Source organism: Pteropus vampyrus, unplaced genomic scaffold, assembly GCF_000151845.1.
Source record: "Pteropus vampyrus isolate Shadow unplaced genomic scaffold, Pvam_2.0 Scaffold609, whole genome shotgun sequence".
NCBI lineage: Eukaryota > Metazoa > Chordata > Mammalia > Chiroptera > Pteropodidae > Pteropus > Pteropus vampyrus.
This window is the reverse complement of record NW_011889390.1, coordinates 291,888-307,889: the sequence shown is the minus strand read 5'-3', so window position 1 is coordinate 307,889 and position 16,002 is coordinate 291,888. Positions and strand designations below refer to the sequence as shown.

At 42.4% G+C, this 16,002-nt stretch overlaps 1 pseudogene; it reads left to right on the top strand.

Moving 5' to 3' along the window:
* Positions 1-6,047: 6,047 nt before the first annotated feature.
* On the top strand, positions 6,048-6,166 carry LOC111733669 (annotated as a pseudogene).
* The last annotated feature ends 9,836 nt before the right edge of the window (positions 6,167-16,002 follow it).

Here is a 16,002-nt window from a genome sequence, read left to right as displayed (position 1 = left end):
TAAAAATCCAATAAGTTTCAGCTGTACACTTTAATAGTAAGACAGATATATGTTTACACTGTGTGTTTACCTCCCATAGTTATATTTCTTTCTAGTACCACATATTTGACCCCTTTTACCCTGTTTACTTCCCTCCCTCCCTGCTACCCTCTGGTAACCACTAGTCTATTGTCCATGACCATGAGTCTCTGTTTGTCCTGTTCCTTTGTTGCTTTTAGGTTTATATCCCACATATAAGTGATATCATGTAATTTTCAACTTTTTATGTCTGGCTTATCTCAGCATAATTATCTTGAGGTCCATCCATGTTGTAGCAAATGGTAGTATTTCATCTCTTCTTATAGGTTAGTAATATTCCATTATGTATATGTATCACAGCTTCTTTAGCCAATCATCTATTGCAAGACACTTCAGTTGCTTTCATGTCCTGGTCACCGTGAATAGTGCTGCTATAAACATTGGTGCGCAAATATCTTTATGGATATGGGTATTGAAGTTTTGGGGGTAAATACCCAGTAGAGGGATTGCTGGAGAATATGGTAGATCAATTCTTAGTTTTTTGAAGAAACTCCATACTGTTTTCCACAGTGGCTGTATAAATTTGCAGTCCCACCCGCAGTGTATGAGGGTTCCTTTTTCTCCACAACATCTCCAACATTTGTTATTACTTGTCTTGTTGAGTATAGCTATTCTAAGAGTTGTGAGATAGTATCTCATTGTGGTTTTGATTTGCATTTCCCTAATAGCTAGTGATGTCAAACATCTTTTCATATATTTGTTGGCCATTTGTATGTCCTCTAGGGAGAAGTGTCTGTTCAGGTCCTCTGCCCATTTTTTGATTGGATCGTTTGTTTTTTTTGTTGTTATTGAGTTCTATGAATTCTTTGTATTTTTTGGATATTAGGCCCTTATCAAATGTGTTGCTTTCAAATATATTTTCGCATTTACCTTGTTGATGGTTTCTTTTGCTGAGCAGAAGCTTTTTAGTTTGATGTAGTCCCATTCATTTTTATTTATTGCTTTTACTTTCCTTGCCTTTGAGGTGAAATTCATAAAATTATCTTTAAGTCCAAGGTCCTTGAGTTTAGTTCCTATGTTTTTTCTATGCATTTTATTGTTTCAGGTCTTATATTCAGGTCCTTAGTCCTGTTTGAGTTAATTTTGGTGTGTGGTGATAGACAATGGTCTAGTTTCATTCTTTTGTAGGTGGCTTTCCAGTTTTCACAGCACTATTTATTGATGAGGCTTTCCTTTTGCAACTGACTGTTTTTGGCTTTTTGGTCAAAAATTAATTGCCCATATAAATATGGGTTTGCTTCTGGACTCTCAATTTTGTTCCACTGGTCCATGTTTCTGTTTTTCTGCCAACACCATGCTGTTTTGATTACTGTCGCTTTGTAGTATAATTTGAAGTCGAGCAGAGTGATGCGTCCAGCCTCCTTCTTTTTTCTCAGGATAGCCTTAGCAATTCAGGGTCTTTTGTGCTTCCATAGAAATCTGATGATTTTTTGTTCTATTTCTTTAAAAAATGCCGAAGGGATTTTGATTGAGATTGCATTAAATCTGTATAATACTTTAGGTAATGTGGTCATTTTAACTATGTTGCCCTTCCAGTCCAAGAACATGGAATATCTTTCCATTTCTTTGTATCTTCTTTGATTTCTTTTAACAGGGATTTATAGTTTTCTTTATGTAGTTCCTTCACATGTTTCATCAGATTTATTCCCAGGTATTTTATTCTTTTTGCTGCAATTGCAAAAGGAATTATTTTTCCACTTCTTTTTATGACAATTTATTCTTAAAGTATAGAAACACTATGGATTTTTGAACATTGATTTTGTTTCCAGAAACTTAACTGTATTTGCTTATTGTTTCTAGTAATGTTCTTGTGGAGTCTTTAGGGTTTACTATATAGAGAATCATGTCATCCGCAAATAAGGACAGTTTGGCTTCTTTGTTTCCTATTTGGATGCCTTTTGTATCTTTCTCTTGCCTGATTGCACTCGCTAGGACCTCCAATATTATATTAAATAACAGTGGCGATAGTGAACAGCATTGTTTTTTCTGGATCTTAGAGGGAAGGATATTAGTTTTTCACCGTTAAGTATAATGTTGGCTGAGGGTTTGTCATATATGGCCTTTATTATGTTAAGATATTTTTCTTCTATACCGATTTTGTTAAGTGTTTTGATCATAAATGGATGCTGTATCTTGTCGAAGGCTTTTTCCACATCTATTGATATAATCATATGATTCTTATTTTTTAAATTTGTTTACATGGTGTATCCCATTAATCAATTTGCATATGTTAAACCATCCCTATACCTCTTGGATGAAGCACACTTGATCATGATCTGTAACCATTTTATATGTTGCTGTATTCGATTCGCTAGTATCTTATTTGAAATTTTTGCATCTGTGTTCACGAGAGATATCAGTTTGCAGTTTTCTTTTTTCCTGTTATCTTTACCAGGTGTTGGTATCAGGGTACCAACTGGCCTCATAAAATGAGTTGGGAAGTATTGCCTCTCCTTCAATTTTTTGGAAGAGTTTGAGGAGAATAGGTATAAAATCTTTGAATGTTTGAGAGAGTTCACTGGTGAAGCCATCTAGTCCTGGTATGTTCTTGATGATTGTTTCAATTTTTATACTGCTGATCGGTCTATTTAGATTTTCCAGTTCTTCTTGATTCAGTCTAAGAAGGTTGTAATTTTCTAAGTACTGGTCCATTTCTTCTAGGTTATTAAATTTGGTGTTATATACTTTTACATAGTATTCTTGTATGATCTTTTTTATTTCTGTGGTATCTGTCATAATTTACTCCCTTTTTTCCCTATTTTGTTATTTGTGTCCTTTCTCTCTTTTTCTTTAGTGAGTATAGCCAGGGGTTTGTTAATTTTATTAACCTTCTCAAAGAACCATCTCTTTGTTACATTTGCTTTTTTTAATTGTTTTTTTTTTCAATTTCATTTATTTCTGCTCTAATTTTGATTATTTCTTTCTTTTTGTCGACTTTAGGCTTCATTTGTTCTTTTCTAGTTTTTTAAGATGAAGTGTTAGCTTGTTTATTTGGGCTCATTCTTGGTTTTGGAGATAGGCCTGTAATGATATGAACTTCCCTCTCAGGACCACTTTTGCCATGTCCCAAAAGTTTTGATATGTTGTACTATCCTTATCATTCGTTTCCATGTATCTCTTGATCTCTCTTTTTATTTCTTTCTATAACCCAGTTATTCTTCAGTAGCATGTTGTTTAATCTCCATGTATTATTTCTATATAACCCAGTATTATTTCTATAACCAAGTTATTCTTCAGTAGCATGTTGTTTAATCTCCATGTATTTGTGGTTCTTCCTGATTTCTTTTTGCAGTTGATCTCTAGTTTCAAAGCATTATGATCAGAAAATATGGTTGGTATGATTTCGACCCTCTTGTATTTGTTGAGGCTATCTCTGTATCCCAGTATATATTCAATCCTTGCGAATGTTCCATGTGCAGTAGAGAAGAATGTATAAGCAGCTGTTTTGGGATAAAAGGCTCTGTAAATGTCAATTATGTCCAGTTGGTCTAATGTGTCATTTAAGGATGTTATTTCCTTATTGATTTTCTGTTTGGATGATCTGTCCATGTCCGACAGTGGGATATTTAGGTTCCCTACTACAATAGTGTTTTGATCTGTTTCTCCCTTTAGTTCTGTTAGCAATTGTTTTATATGTTTCGGGGCTCCCTGATTAGAAGCATAGATATTAATAATTGTTATATGTTCTTGGTGCATGATTCCCTTTAACATTATGAAGTGTCCCTCAGTATCTTTCTTTACCTTTTTTATTTCGAAGTCTATTTCATGTGATATTACCACTACTATTTCATGTGATAGTACCACTACTCCCATTTTTCTCTAAATGCCATTTGCTTGAAATATCATTGTCCACTCTTTCACTTTGAGTCTATATTTGTCTTTGGAGCTGAGATGTGTCTCCTGGAGGCAGCATATGGTTAAGTTTTGGTTTTTGATCCATTCTTCAGCTCTGTGCCTTGGTTGGATATCAGAGCCCTGCTGTGTATAAAATAAGTGTCCAGGAAGAAAATGGGGGAGAAGAGAATGGGCTGGAAGTTGGTGGAACAGATGAGATGAGGACCAGAGGAAGAAATGGGAATTGATAAAATAGGGGAGAAGAAAGGAGAGGGAGAAAAAATTGGCAGCAGAGTGTACGGAAACCTGAAGGAGAAGGAGGATGTGTTGGTTGGGGCCCATAAGATTTGGAAGTGACAGGGGAGTGGAGATGAAACCTTAGAGGAGAAGACACATGGACAGGGATCCTCAGGGGAGAGAATGGGCTATAGGGTGAAAGAAGAACACATCAGAGGCCTGGGGGAAGGGAGAGCTCACTCCCTAGCCAGGATCAACTGCATGGGCAACTGCTGTGATTTATTGATAGCTGCTTTCTGCTCCAAGGAGCCTTGAGTGAGCAACATACCTATCCCAGTCCAGGGTCACAGCAGGGCTGAATATGCATCAATTTGTCCCTACCTTCAATGACCTCCCCTCTGGGGATTCTGCCTGCCCTGGTTGGTACCAGGTGGCAGAAGAAGAAACCAAAGACAAAGCCAGAAAGAGTAAAGCATCAAGAGAAATTGTGGCTGGTGGTTACCTCTTGGTCAGCCAAAAGACTTGGATCTAAAGCAGAAATATCACTGACCCCGATAACCAGGGCAAGAGGGACATTAGATAGCACATGGCAAGCTGCCTTGCTGGCCCCTTGGGGTCCGGCCAGGTGTTGACTCTCTAGGAGGGGGCAAGACGGTGATTTTCAGACCTCTCAATTCCAGGTTATTTCTAACTCTTGACCCCAGGATATTGGACAGGACTTGGCCAGCTCTTGTTCTGGGCCTTCTCTCAGCTTTGGTGTCTTTATCCATGCTGACCATGGTCATGGGAGCCTGGTGATAACAGACTGGACCAGGCCACAGGCAGTGAGCTTTATTCAACAGCAAACATTGGATTTGTGTGCCCTGTACTTGGAATGACTTCCCAGGACTCCTGCATCCAGCTGGGACTCCATCAATAGCAGATGCCTCCTGGAGGCCCCACTAGTGTGTCACACCACTTCCTTCTCAGCCTCAGTTCAGGTCAGACAAAACAGGCAGGGTGTTCATGCACCACTAGCCCCATGTTCTTGGAGATCCCATGAGAACTAAAGACCAGGAAGTCTGCTCTGGCCTCTGCCAGAGGGCCAGCCATTAGTCACTGGCCTACCGGGAGCCCAGTCTCACCCGCCCAACCTGGACCTTTTTAACCACCCAAGTCGTGGCTGCATCTGCATTCTCTCAATTTGCTCAAATGCCACAAGCTGTCTCCTTCAGCCTAGTGGCTGTTCCAGCCACAAGTCCTTACTCTAGAGCTGGGCGGTCACCAGACAACACTGGCAATTTCAGGGCTGCTTTCGGCCAGGAACTCCAGCCTTTGCTACTTCCTAGCTGGAAACTTCACATAGTTCTGTGATGCTGGCCCTTTCAACTAGTCCCCCACCCCACCAAGGGAAGGGCACTATGTCAGCCAGAAAGGGACAGGTCCCTTATGATTTCACTTCCATGTTCTCTTGGAACAGAGAGCAAAACCCTTAGAAGCAAAATGACCAACAGCAAATTCTGAGGCTCGGGCAACACAATGATGGTGACCGGATCATGAGGGGAGTAGAAGGGAAACAACATGTGGAAAGGGCATCAGCTCTACAATGAAGGTTAAAACCCAGACCACAGGTGCCAAGCATGCAGTGCAGCATACAGGTTTTGGATTACAAGGGAGAGACCCTGAAATTTTTCAGAGGTTTTTAATAATGTCTCGCTGACAGGCTTTACTTGGTCAAAAGGACACACAGCAGCAGGTTTTGGTCTGTCAAACCCTAGTTGAACATTGCAGTTACTCCAGATTTCTGAACACTCTGGAATGTGTTTTGGATTTGATGGGATTTTTTTTAATCCATTCACAGAAATGGCTGGCAAAGAACACTTGAGGAATCCCAGAGTCACTTTGAAATGCCTGGCAGGGTCTATGGCCATGCCACTCTGAACAAGCCCAATCCCATCTGATCTCAGAAGCTAAACAGGGTCAGGCCTGGTTAGTACTTGAATAGGAGACCACCTGGGAAGACCAGGTGCTGTAGGCATAAAAAATAAAAAAATAAGTGATTGTAAGCTGACAAAGTCCTTGCAATCCGTGAGGTCGACCAAGAGTTGCCTTGCCAGAAAGAAAGAAAGAAAGAAAGAAAGAAAGAAAGAAAGAAAGAAAGAAAGAAAGAAAGAAAGAAAGAAAGAAAATGCCTGGCAGGACAGATGGGTGTTTCTTGAGATTGTGTCAAACCCATTAATCCACTGAGTTGAAAATGAGATGCACTTACAAAGGACATCTTCCACTCTTATTGATAAGTTTGCTTCTGGAGAGCTGGAAGAGGGACAGCATGGTCCATTTGGGATGGGATTGAAAGAAATATGGATATGACAAGAAGGCTGTGAAATGGAATCCACTCTCTATTTCGTAATATTTTGCAAGAAATTATACTTTGTGGAAAAATAAACAGTCTCATTGAGTGCAAATGGGGTTGGTGCACAATCTGTCTCCTTGGTCTTGGGTTAAAATGGGGATCCAAGGGACACTGGAACAACCCAACTTTTTGTTGTTAATTTTTGCCCTGTGGAGGTGTTTGCCTGAAACTCAGTTGGGATTTCTCCCAGGAAGCACTCTGGAATTCATACAGAACCACACAAGATGCTTTGAACTGGATGCCAAAAACCTTCCTAAACTGGTCGTTGTGCAACGTCTGTTCAAATATTATGTGAGATGGGGGTTGGGGACAGGCCAAAGGGGCCTTTGGGGATCCACTGAATGGTGATGGGTGCTACAGAGACTGCCTGCCCTTTGTTTACATGTGTAGAATCCTAAGAACGGCCACTTGGAATGCATGTCATCTCAGACACCCATTTTCCCACGAGCATCAGAAATTCATGAGTCCATTAGGCAAGAAAGTTAAAAAAAGAAGCACTAAGTCACCTTGGAGCAAAGGAAAGGTTATTCACTATATAGAAAATTATCTGACAGAAGCCAGAGCCATCCCCCTCCTCAGCCACCAGGGCTCCAGACTAAGCTTTGTCCTCAGGTAAACAGAGCCTCCACTGGCCCCAGAGGCTGGGCAGCGATCTCCACTCTAGAAAACAGGAAGCTCTAGTCCTGAGGTGGATTCTGCCTTGTCCCTTGTAGGCCAGCAAGCAGGAGCTCCGACTGATTAGACGTGGGAGGCATTGCACCCCCTGCTGGCCACGCGGATGCAGCGCATGAAGCTTCGACTATGATTTGGGGCTGGCATTGGGGGAACAGTCCCTTCCCAAAGGTTCCTTTGATGACATTTCCACCACTTTTAAAAAAAGTTTATATCCTTGATTTAGGCAGAGACAGTATCCAAGGAGATTTTAGTTTTGTCAGGTGCATGATGCACTGATCTGGCAGTGACACATCTTCCAAATTATTGGCCACCCAGAGTCTAGTAATCATCTGTCATCCAGCAAACTATCACAATATTACTGACAGGATTGTTCTCACTTTTTTCACTTATCCATCAAAACCATGCCAAACCAAGTATTTCCATACATCTGTGGGGAAATAGAAATGAAACAATCACACACTCATCTAGATGATGATCCACGCACATGACACTTGATGCACACATGCTGATTTGCACTCACACTTAACACACGCAATACTCCCATATAACACTAAAAAACACATGAAAACACACCCCGACACTCACAGAAATGTTCACACAGACACACATGGGCAGACGTTCCACGCACTGACAATGCCAGCACAGACACATTCACTTATTCCCCACACAAACACCCACCTATGCAAAGAGGCTGTGAAAACACCTAGCCCGGGAACTTCTCTGACTCAGTGTCCAGACATTTAGGGACGTGGTTCAGCTACACAACATCCGCAGATGAACGAGCCAATGAGGTAGCCATGGCAGATCCTAACTAACACAGACACAGAAAAACCCCCAAAGTCAAGCAAGAATCCCAGCCAGGCCCTTGAGCCACCCAATACCTTTCTTCCTTTGCCATCCGTTCGTGGGTATTGCTGCTCAGTCTCCTCAGCCAGAGGGCTACTCTGGCTGGCCTTGCCTCAGGAGAAATGGGCATATGCCTGGCACCCTAACTTGGAGTGGGGACATGAAGTCATACTTTCTGAGCCAGAGGACAGGTTTCAAAACAAATCACTGACCCACATGCTCCTAGAACGCTGTTCTCAGCTGTGCTGGCATGGCCAGCAGAGGGCTTGACAGGAGCGAAGGTTCCACGAGGTAGGTTGCTTGGCTGGGACCCAGAACCCTGCAGTGGAGGAAAAGAGTATCCAGGAAATGGATGGGGGAGGGTAGAATGGGCCAGAAGTGGGTGGAATAGTTGGGGTGAAAACCAGGGTTGATGAAATGGGAGAGAGGGAGCGGGAAGGGAGAAAGAATGGGTGGCAATGGTATAAGAAAAACTGGAAGAGAAGGAAGATGGGCTGTTTGGAACCTATAGGAGTTGGAAGACACAGGGGAGTGGAGGTTGAAGCTTAGAGTAGAAGGCACATGGACAAGGGTTGTCAGGGGAGAGAATAGGCTACAGAGAGATGGGAGGATACAGTAGAGGCCTGGGGGAAAGGAGAACTCTTGCCCTGGCCACTGCATGGGCAACAGTTGTGATTTAATGACAGCTAGTCCTCTCTCCAAGGAGCCTTGATTGGGTAATTCACCTGTGCCAGTCCAGGGTCTCAGCAGGGTTGAATTTACATCAATTTGCTCCTGTCCTCACAGAGCTCCCCTCTGGGGCTTCTGCCCGCTCTGGGCCTGGCAGGTTATGGATGGCAGAAGAGGAAATAGAACAGAGCCAGAAAGAGTAAAAGCTCCATGGGAAAAGGGAATAGGCTGAAATAGTGGCTGGTGGTCACTTCTTGTTCAGCCAACAGATTTTGATCTGAAGCAAGAATATCGCTGACCCTGACAGGGCAAAAGAGACATTGGATCCCACTTAGAAATGTGGTATGCTACAAAACACAAAACACCCACAGATGAATAAGCCAATTAGGTGGGCCATGTCTGACCTGAGTGACGCAGACACATAAAAAATACCCAGTCAAGCAAGCTCCCCAACTAGGGCCTTGAGCCACCTGATTTTTTTTTTTTTTTGCCCTGTAGGACTGGGCCTTGCTGTGCAGTCACCTCAGCAGTTGCCTCAGCCCTCTGGCTGGCCTTGCCTCAGGAGGAATGGCTGTATGCATGACAGTCTGAATTGGGGAGATGTTGCAGGATTGCTCTTCCTGAGCCACAGGCCAGGCTTAAAAACAAATTACAAACCTACACACCCCAAGAACACTGTCCCCAGCTGCCCCTGCCTGGCCAGGAAGGGGGTTGACAGTATCCAAGTTCCCAGGAGCTGGGGTGCCTGGTTGGGACCCAGAGCCCTACTGTGGAGGAAAAGATTCTTTAGAAATAGGATGGGTGACAGGGAGAATGGGCTGGAATTAGGTAAATGAGCTGTGGTGAGGGCCAGAGGTAGAGGGACAGGGGTGATGAAGATGGGAGAAAGAGAAGAGGGAGGGAGAAAGAATTTTCTGCAGGAGTATAAGGAAACCTGGAGGAGGAAAAGGATGAACTGATTAGAGGAAGCAGGAGCTGGAAGAGATAAGAGAGTCAAGGTGGAATCTTAGAGTAGAAGGCAAAAGGAAAGGGACATCAGGGAAAAGAATGGGGCTTAAGAGTGATGGTAGAAGATAGTGGAGGCCTGGGAAAGGGGAGAGCTCTCTGAGTGGCCAGCATCAACTGCATGAAAAACAGCTGTGATTAATTGACGGCTAGTTCTCTCTCAAAGGAGTCTTGATTGGGTTACTCACTTGTGCCAAGCAAGGGGCATGGAGGGGTTGAATTTGCCTCAACTCACCCAGAACTACCTTCTGGAGCTGCCACTAGTCCTGGGCCTGACTGGTTCTGTTGACAGAAGAGGAAACAGTGAACAGAGCCAGGGAGGGTGAAAGCTCCATGGAAAGGTGGGTGGACTGGAAGAGTGGCTGTTGGTCACTTCTTGGTCAGTCAACAGACTTGGATCTAAAGCAGGAATTTCAGTGACATGGACAGTCAGAGTAGGGTAGAAAATGGGACCCCACAAGGCTAGCTACCCTGTAGGTCCCCCGGGGTCTGGCCATGTGCTGATACTTCAGGAGAGGGCAGAGCGGTGGCTTCGAGACCTCCCAATTCCTGGCCTGTTTCACATCTGCCCTTGAGCAGCCTGGGCAGAACCCAGCCAGCTGTTGTCCTGGATCCTATTTCAGATTGCCTTTCTTCAATACTGCTGGTATTGGTCGCAGAAGTGTCATGATAACAGCCTGTAGGGGGCCACAGGCAGAGGGCTTCATTTAACAACAAAAGTTGGATTTTTGTGTCCTATATCTGGAATGATTTCTCAGGATTCCAGTGTCCAGCTGTGGCTCCATCAATAGCAGCCTTCTCCTGGGGACCCTACTAGTGTATCATATCATCTCTTCCCCAGTGTCAGCTCAGGCCAGAACAGATGGGCAGGGTAATCTGGCTTTACTGATTCCAGGGTACTTGGAAACCTCATGTGAAACAAGGCTCAGGAGGCCTACTCTGGCTTATGCCAGAAGTCAGGCCATTAGACACCGGCCTACTGGGAGGCCAACATCACCTGCCACACATTGATCTCTTTGGCCACCCAAGTTGTGGATGCGTCGGCATTCTCTCAATTTCATGGATGCTGCTGGCTACTCCCTTTAGCCCACTGGCTGGTCCAGCAACCAGTCCTTAGTTGGGAGACTGATGGTCACCAGGCAGCAGTGGTGATTTCAGGGCTGCATCAAGATAGGAAATCCAGCTTTTGCCACTTCCTAGCTAGAAAGCTCACCTAATTCCTCTGTGACATTGGCCTTTTCAGCCAAGCGTCCACCCCACCGAGGTAAGAACAATATGTCAAACTGAAAGAAACAAGAAATATTTTTACACAGCAATGTGTTCTTGGAAGAGAGAGCAAGAGCCCCAGAAACAAAATAAGCAACAACAAATTCAGAGGCTCAGACAACATTTTGGTGGTGAGCATGACCAACATTTTGGTGGTGAGCGTGACCAACATTTTGGTGGTGACCAGAGCGTGAAGGCAGTGGAGGAAATGACATGTGGAAAGGGCGTCAGCTCTAGGGTGATGATTCAAGCCCAGGCAGCAGGTGCTGAGCATGCCATGGAGTATACAGTGTTGGATGATTAGGTAACACACCTAACATTTCTCTGAGGTTATTAAGCAGTGCATCCTCTGATAGCTCTCACTTGGTAAAAAGGAAACACAGCAGCAAACTTTGATTTGTCAAACACAAACAGGCATTTAAGTTACTACAGATTCTGAGACAAACTGCAAAAATTTTTTGGACTCGATGAGAGTTTTTAATCCATTCACAGAGATGGTTAGCATTCAAACATTTGCATCATCCCAGAGTCACCCCAAAGTGACTGGCAGGGTGACTGCATCACTTTTTCATGAGAACATGTCAAACACATTCATGCTCTGAGTTGAAAACCTGATGCATTCATAAAGGGCATGTTCCACTCTTATAGATAAGTCAGCTTCTTGAGAGCTGGAAAAGCAACAGTGTGATATGGGATTAGGTTGAACGAAATATGGAAATGACAAGAAATCTGTGAATCAGCATTCATTCTCCATTTTCCAAATTTTTTCAAAGAATTATACTTTGTAGAAAAATAAACAGAGTACAGCCGAGTGGGGTGCATGCTGTTTCTCTTCAGGCTCAAATGGGGCTCCGTGGGTGTAGGGTTAACTCAGAACATAGCCCCACTACATAGTCAAATGACATATCTGCTTGGCCAGCAGCCAAGGAAGGCAGTAACCAAAGATATTTCAGCAATTTCTACTCCCAAAATCGATTTCTACTGCTCACATGGATGTTATCTGCTCCTGTAACCAAGCAGCACATCTTGCTCCCATATGCCTGAGAAGGCTTCTTCTCCCCCAATGATATAACCCTTCCCTCTGCTTGTGTGCATAAAAAAGCAAACAAACTCTGCTTGCTCTTGGTCAGCAGCTTTCTTCCTGCAGCTCCAAGCAGCTGCTGCTGAAGCTTCCCTGCCTTGTGAGTAATAAACAGCATTTCTCATCCCTCTGGTCCTTCTGATGGTTCTTCCAGAATATACAAACCTAGGTGCAAGTTAAAGGCCTAGGTCTCTTGCATTACAAGAGACCTAGTTGGCAGAGTATTCCACAAAGTATCCCAGTTGAGTCAACCTCAAATGAGGAGAGCAAGCAAGCCTGGTAAGGGTCTGTTGGATGGAATCCCAGGATGGGTCTCTGGGTCCATTTGTTTGAGGTGGCAAGGCTTTTGGATTCTTAGGGCCCACCATGGGAATGGGGGGTTGCCCCCAACACACCTTTGGGCCTCTTACAGAGTATTTTCTGAAAATAGGAGAATTGTGTTATTTAAAACAAAGGAGCTGCAGACTGTAGCAGCCACAGATGGCTGGCCCCTCTTGCTGGTGATGAGTGAGGCTACTGCTAAATGGTTGCAGACTGAAGAAAAGGTGAAAAAGTGGAAGAGGGACTAAGGCTAGAAAGAGAACTGCAAGTCACACAGGCTTATAGCAAGAATGTTCTGGGACAACAGTTAGAAAAGAATACTAAGCAACTGGAGGACGGCCTGCCGCCATGCAAAAATTTGGGGGTAGAAGCTAATGAAAGCTCTCAAATGGACAGTAATTGTACAGTCTTACTGGAACCCCAGTAATTGGAACTCCACAGCAGAAAGTGAATTTGAGTGAGGTGAAGAAATAGAGGCGTCCCACCCAGAGGAAATCACATATGTGTCTCTGGCCTACCAGGTAATTGTTCAAAACCTAGAGACTCAACAAGAATGACCTGAGGGGCAAGATTCAAGGACCTGCCTAATCTCCTTACAAATCTACATACCTCTGCTTGGCCATATAGATTGGTGCCAGAAAAGATCAGAATCCATCATGGGTTGACTATTTCACCTCTGGGATACTGGTGTTGATGGCTTATACTGTCTGGGGATGAGTTGACTTGGATGGCCTCTATAACCACCCACCCTTCTTTGTGCCAATGCATACATAAGGCAATCCAATATACAGAAAATGTGTTGCTACTGAACTAGCTCCCTGCAGGCTGCTGAGTGGCTTGGCCAAAAGAAGGTGATTTGCTAAAATGTCTATGTCAGAACTACAGGTGTTTTTTAGGGAGATGGGAATGTGGCATTCTATTTACAGTGAACCATTTGAGGGCCTTGATGCAGTGCCATTTACAGCAGGTATGGGAGACCACATCATTCAGCTGGCCCTGCCTGCCTATTATGGTACTTTGGCTCCCATCCTGTTCACCCTAGTGGGGAGAACAATTCAGATGGCAACACAGGTTGTTGCCCATTTGAGAGAAATTTAACTGGCCAGACAGAAACAATGGGCATGACAGGTCCAGGGGAAAGAGAGTCAATTCTCGGTGTATAGGTGGAAAGTAAGGATGGTCCAGTGAAGGTGACCAGAAGGCAACTATGGATGGATTGGATAAGGATCAGGGTCAACCCAAAAAAGATTGATAAGCAATCCAAAGCAGTACTGGTTACCCTGTGTCAGCAGCTTAGATCAGGGCAGAATTTCCAACCCCTTCTCGATGGATGAGTAGCTACATCCTGAAATGGACTCAAATGAAGAACACTCTGGACCCTCAGCTCCTTACCTACATGAATTTTGTGGGACTAGGACACATCCAAAATATTCACCGAGACAGTCAAGATCAATTTGCCTTTACCTGGGGACAATATACTTTCACTGTCCTACCAATGGGGTATCCCTATAGGCCCACTATTAGCCCTGGTTTTGTGGCTAAGAATTTGACTGGCTAGAATAAACCCTCCACCATACAATTGTGCCATTATATTGATGATGTCATGCTAACCTGTGCCTCTCTTTCAGACTTACAGCAAGTCGTACCCTGCCCACGCCTTTTTCTGGCGTCTGTAAAACAATCAAGGGCAAATGAAATACTTCTAGAAGTTACAAAATATAATCATAAATTTACTATCTAAATGATATTAATTGCTTATTTTCTAACTACCACTAGAAATTGAAGTTTCAAGAGTTAAGGATTCGTATTACAATTGAAAGGGAAATGTGTGTGTTTAGTAGCAGAAGTTATAAGTTATAGAGATTTATTTTAAAGGAGATTAAAGGAAAGTAGTTTGTCCTAAAGTTGCTTATTTCTAAATGAATAACAAGAGGCAAACTGAAGGGATGAAAAAGTTGCAGTTCTATGAAGAAAAATATTGAAATAGGAAACTTTATGTATGGTTAAGCTAAACAAGATTGGAAATAAATTTAACTGTCAAAAGCAGGCTAATACAAAATTGGAATTGTGTTTTCTCCTGCTGCTAAATAAGATAGTTTCTGGGACTTTTGGTCTGCTCATGATATTATGGGGAAGGTTTCTGCCTGAAGAAAACAAAAGTTCTATTTTATCAAAATAATTTCCCATGTTTTATATTGTCTTAATCAGGCCCTTGGCTATTTAAGGAAATCATATTTCCACAATAGTAAGAACTAAGTTTTGCTAATAATTATGCAGAATTGTAGTGTCTCTTTTCTTTCCTACTTACCCTCTGGAACATAAACACTTTTAATGAGTATTTATTCTTACTCTCATGGCAATGAGATTATTTGCATAAGTTCAATGAGAATCTGTTCTCTTTATAATAGTACATGATTGGAAACTAGTTTTGATTACCAAGCCTTTGACTGGAATGTCATATTTGAGAGGAATGCACAGACTCGAATATGTCTAAACAACTTTAAGGAATTAAGATGGACTTCCAGAAGCCAAAAAAAAGCTTTTGGAATTAATGGCCTGGTACCTTGCTCTCATGCTTCCCAACAGTCTTACCACGTGTGTAAAAATTGTCACTTCTTGGCAGGTGCAGGAACTTCAAAATATCTTGGAGACCTAAAGAAAAGCAGAATTCACCTGAAACCTATAGCTACTGCAGGCATCCTCTGAAGGCAAGTCCTTAACTTTTCTGGCATTGAGACGCCTTTAAGTTCAATCTGAAGATTACTTGTAAAAGTCCAGCAAAGCAAAATTAAAAGTGCCTAAATATTCTTATTGGGCTTATGCAAATGACTAAGCCAAGCTTATTGAAATGAGTTAGTTCACAAATAAATGAGCCTTAATTAGGCTATCTTTGGTAAAAATAGGGGTTGTTGGAGAATAAAGAAAAAACAAGTTTCAATAAAAATTAAAATATACTCATGTAAATATTCATTGTCTTTTATGTTTTAATATATTTTCTACTTAGAAATTGGATTGGGTCTTGAATTCTTTTAGTTTCCTCTGACATCTGTCTGTGGCTCTTTGAACATGTTTTTGATTTGTAATTTTTCTCCCATCTTTCAATTAGGAATTCCTGAAAACCATAACTGCTCTTTCTAAGCCATGAAAGCTAAAGATGGATGACTTGGTATAAAATTCAAGAGACTGCCATAACAGCTCACGTTTGAACAATCTCAGTGATTGGTGCTATGCGGGCCATGCAAAAGGTTTGCCCTGGAATCTGAGGACATCATTAGGGACATTTCAAGTTTCACATGCTTTCAGCCTTATATTTAGAAATCTTTACTGACAGTCTTATAAACTGAGAAGTTAATTTATATTTTAGTCTGATTATTAACCTTTTTTTCCTCTCATTTTCATAGACATAGGAGTCACGTATATAATGGCTAATATAACCTGTTAAACCTACAGTTACACCTCTGGAAACCTGAGACTCGAATAAATAGAACATGAAGAAGCTTACTTTGTATTCACAGTAAACCAAATACTAACAATACGTTCGATTGAATGTTAGACAGTTTTATTCCTCTAACCCTAGAACTCCACCTTTTTATAGCTG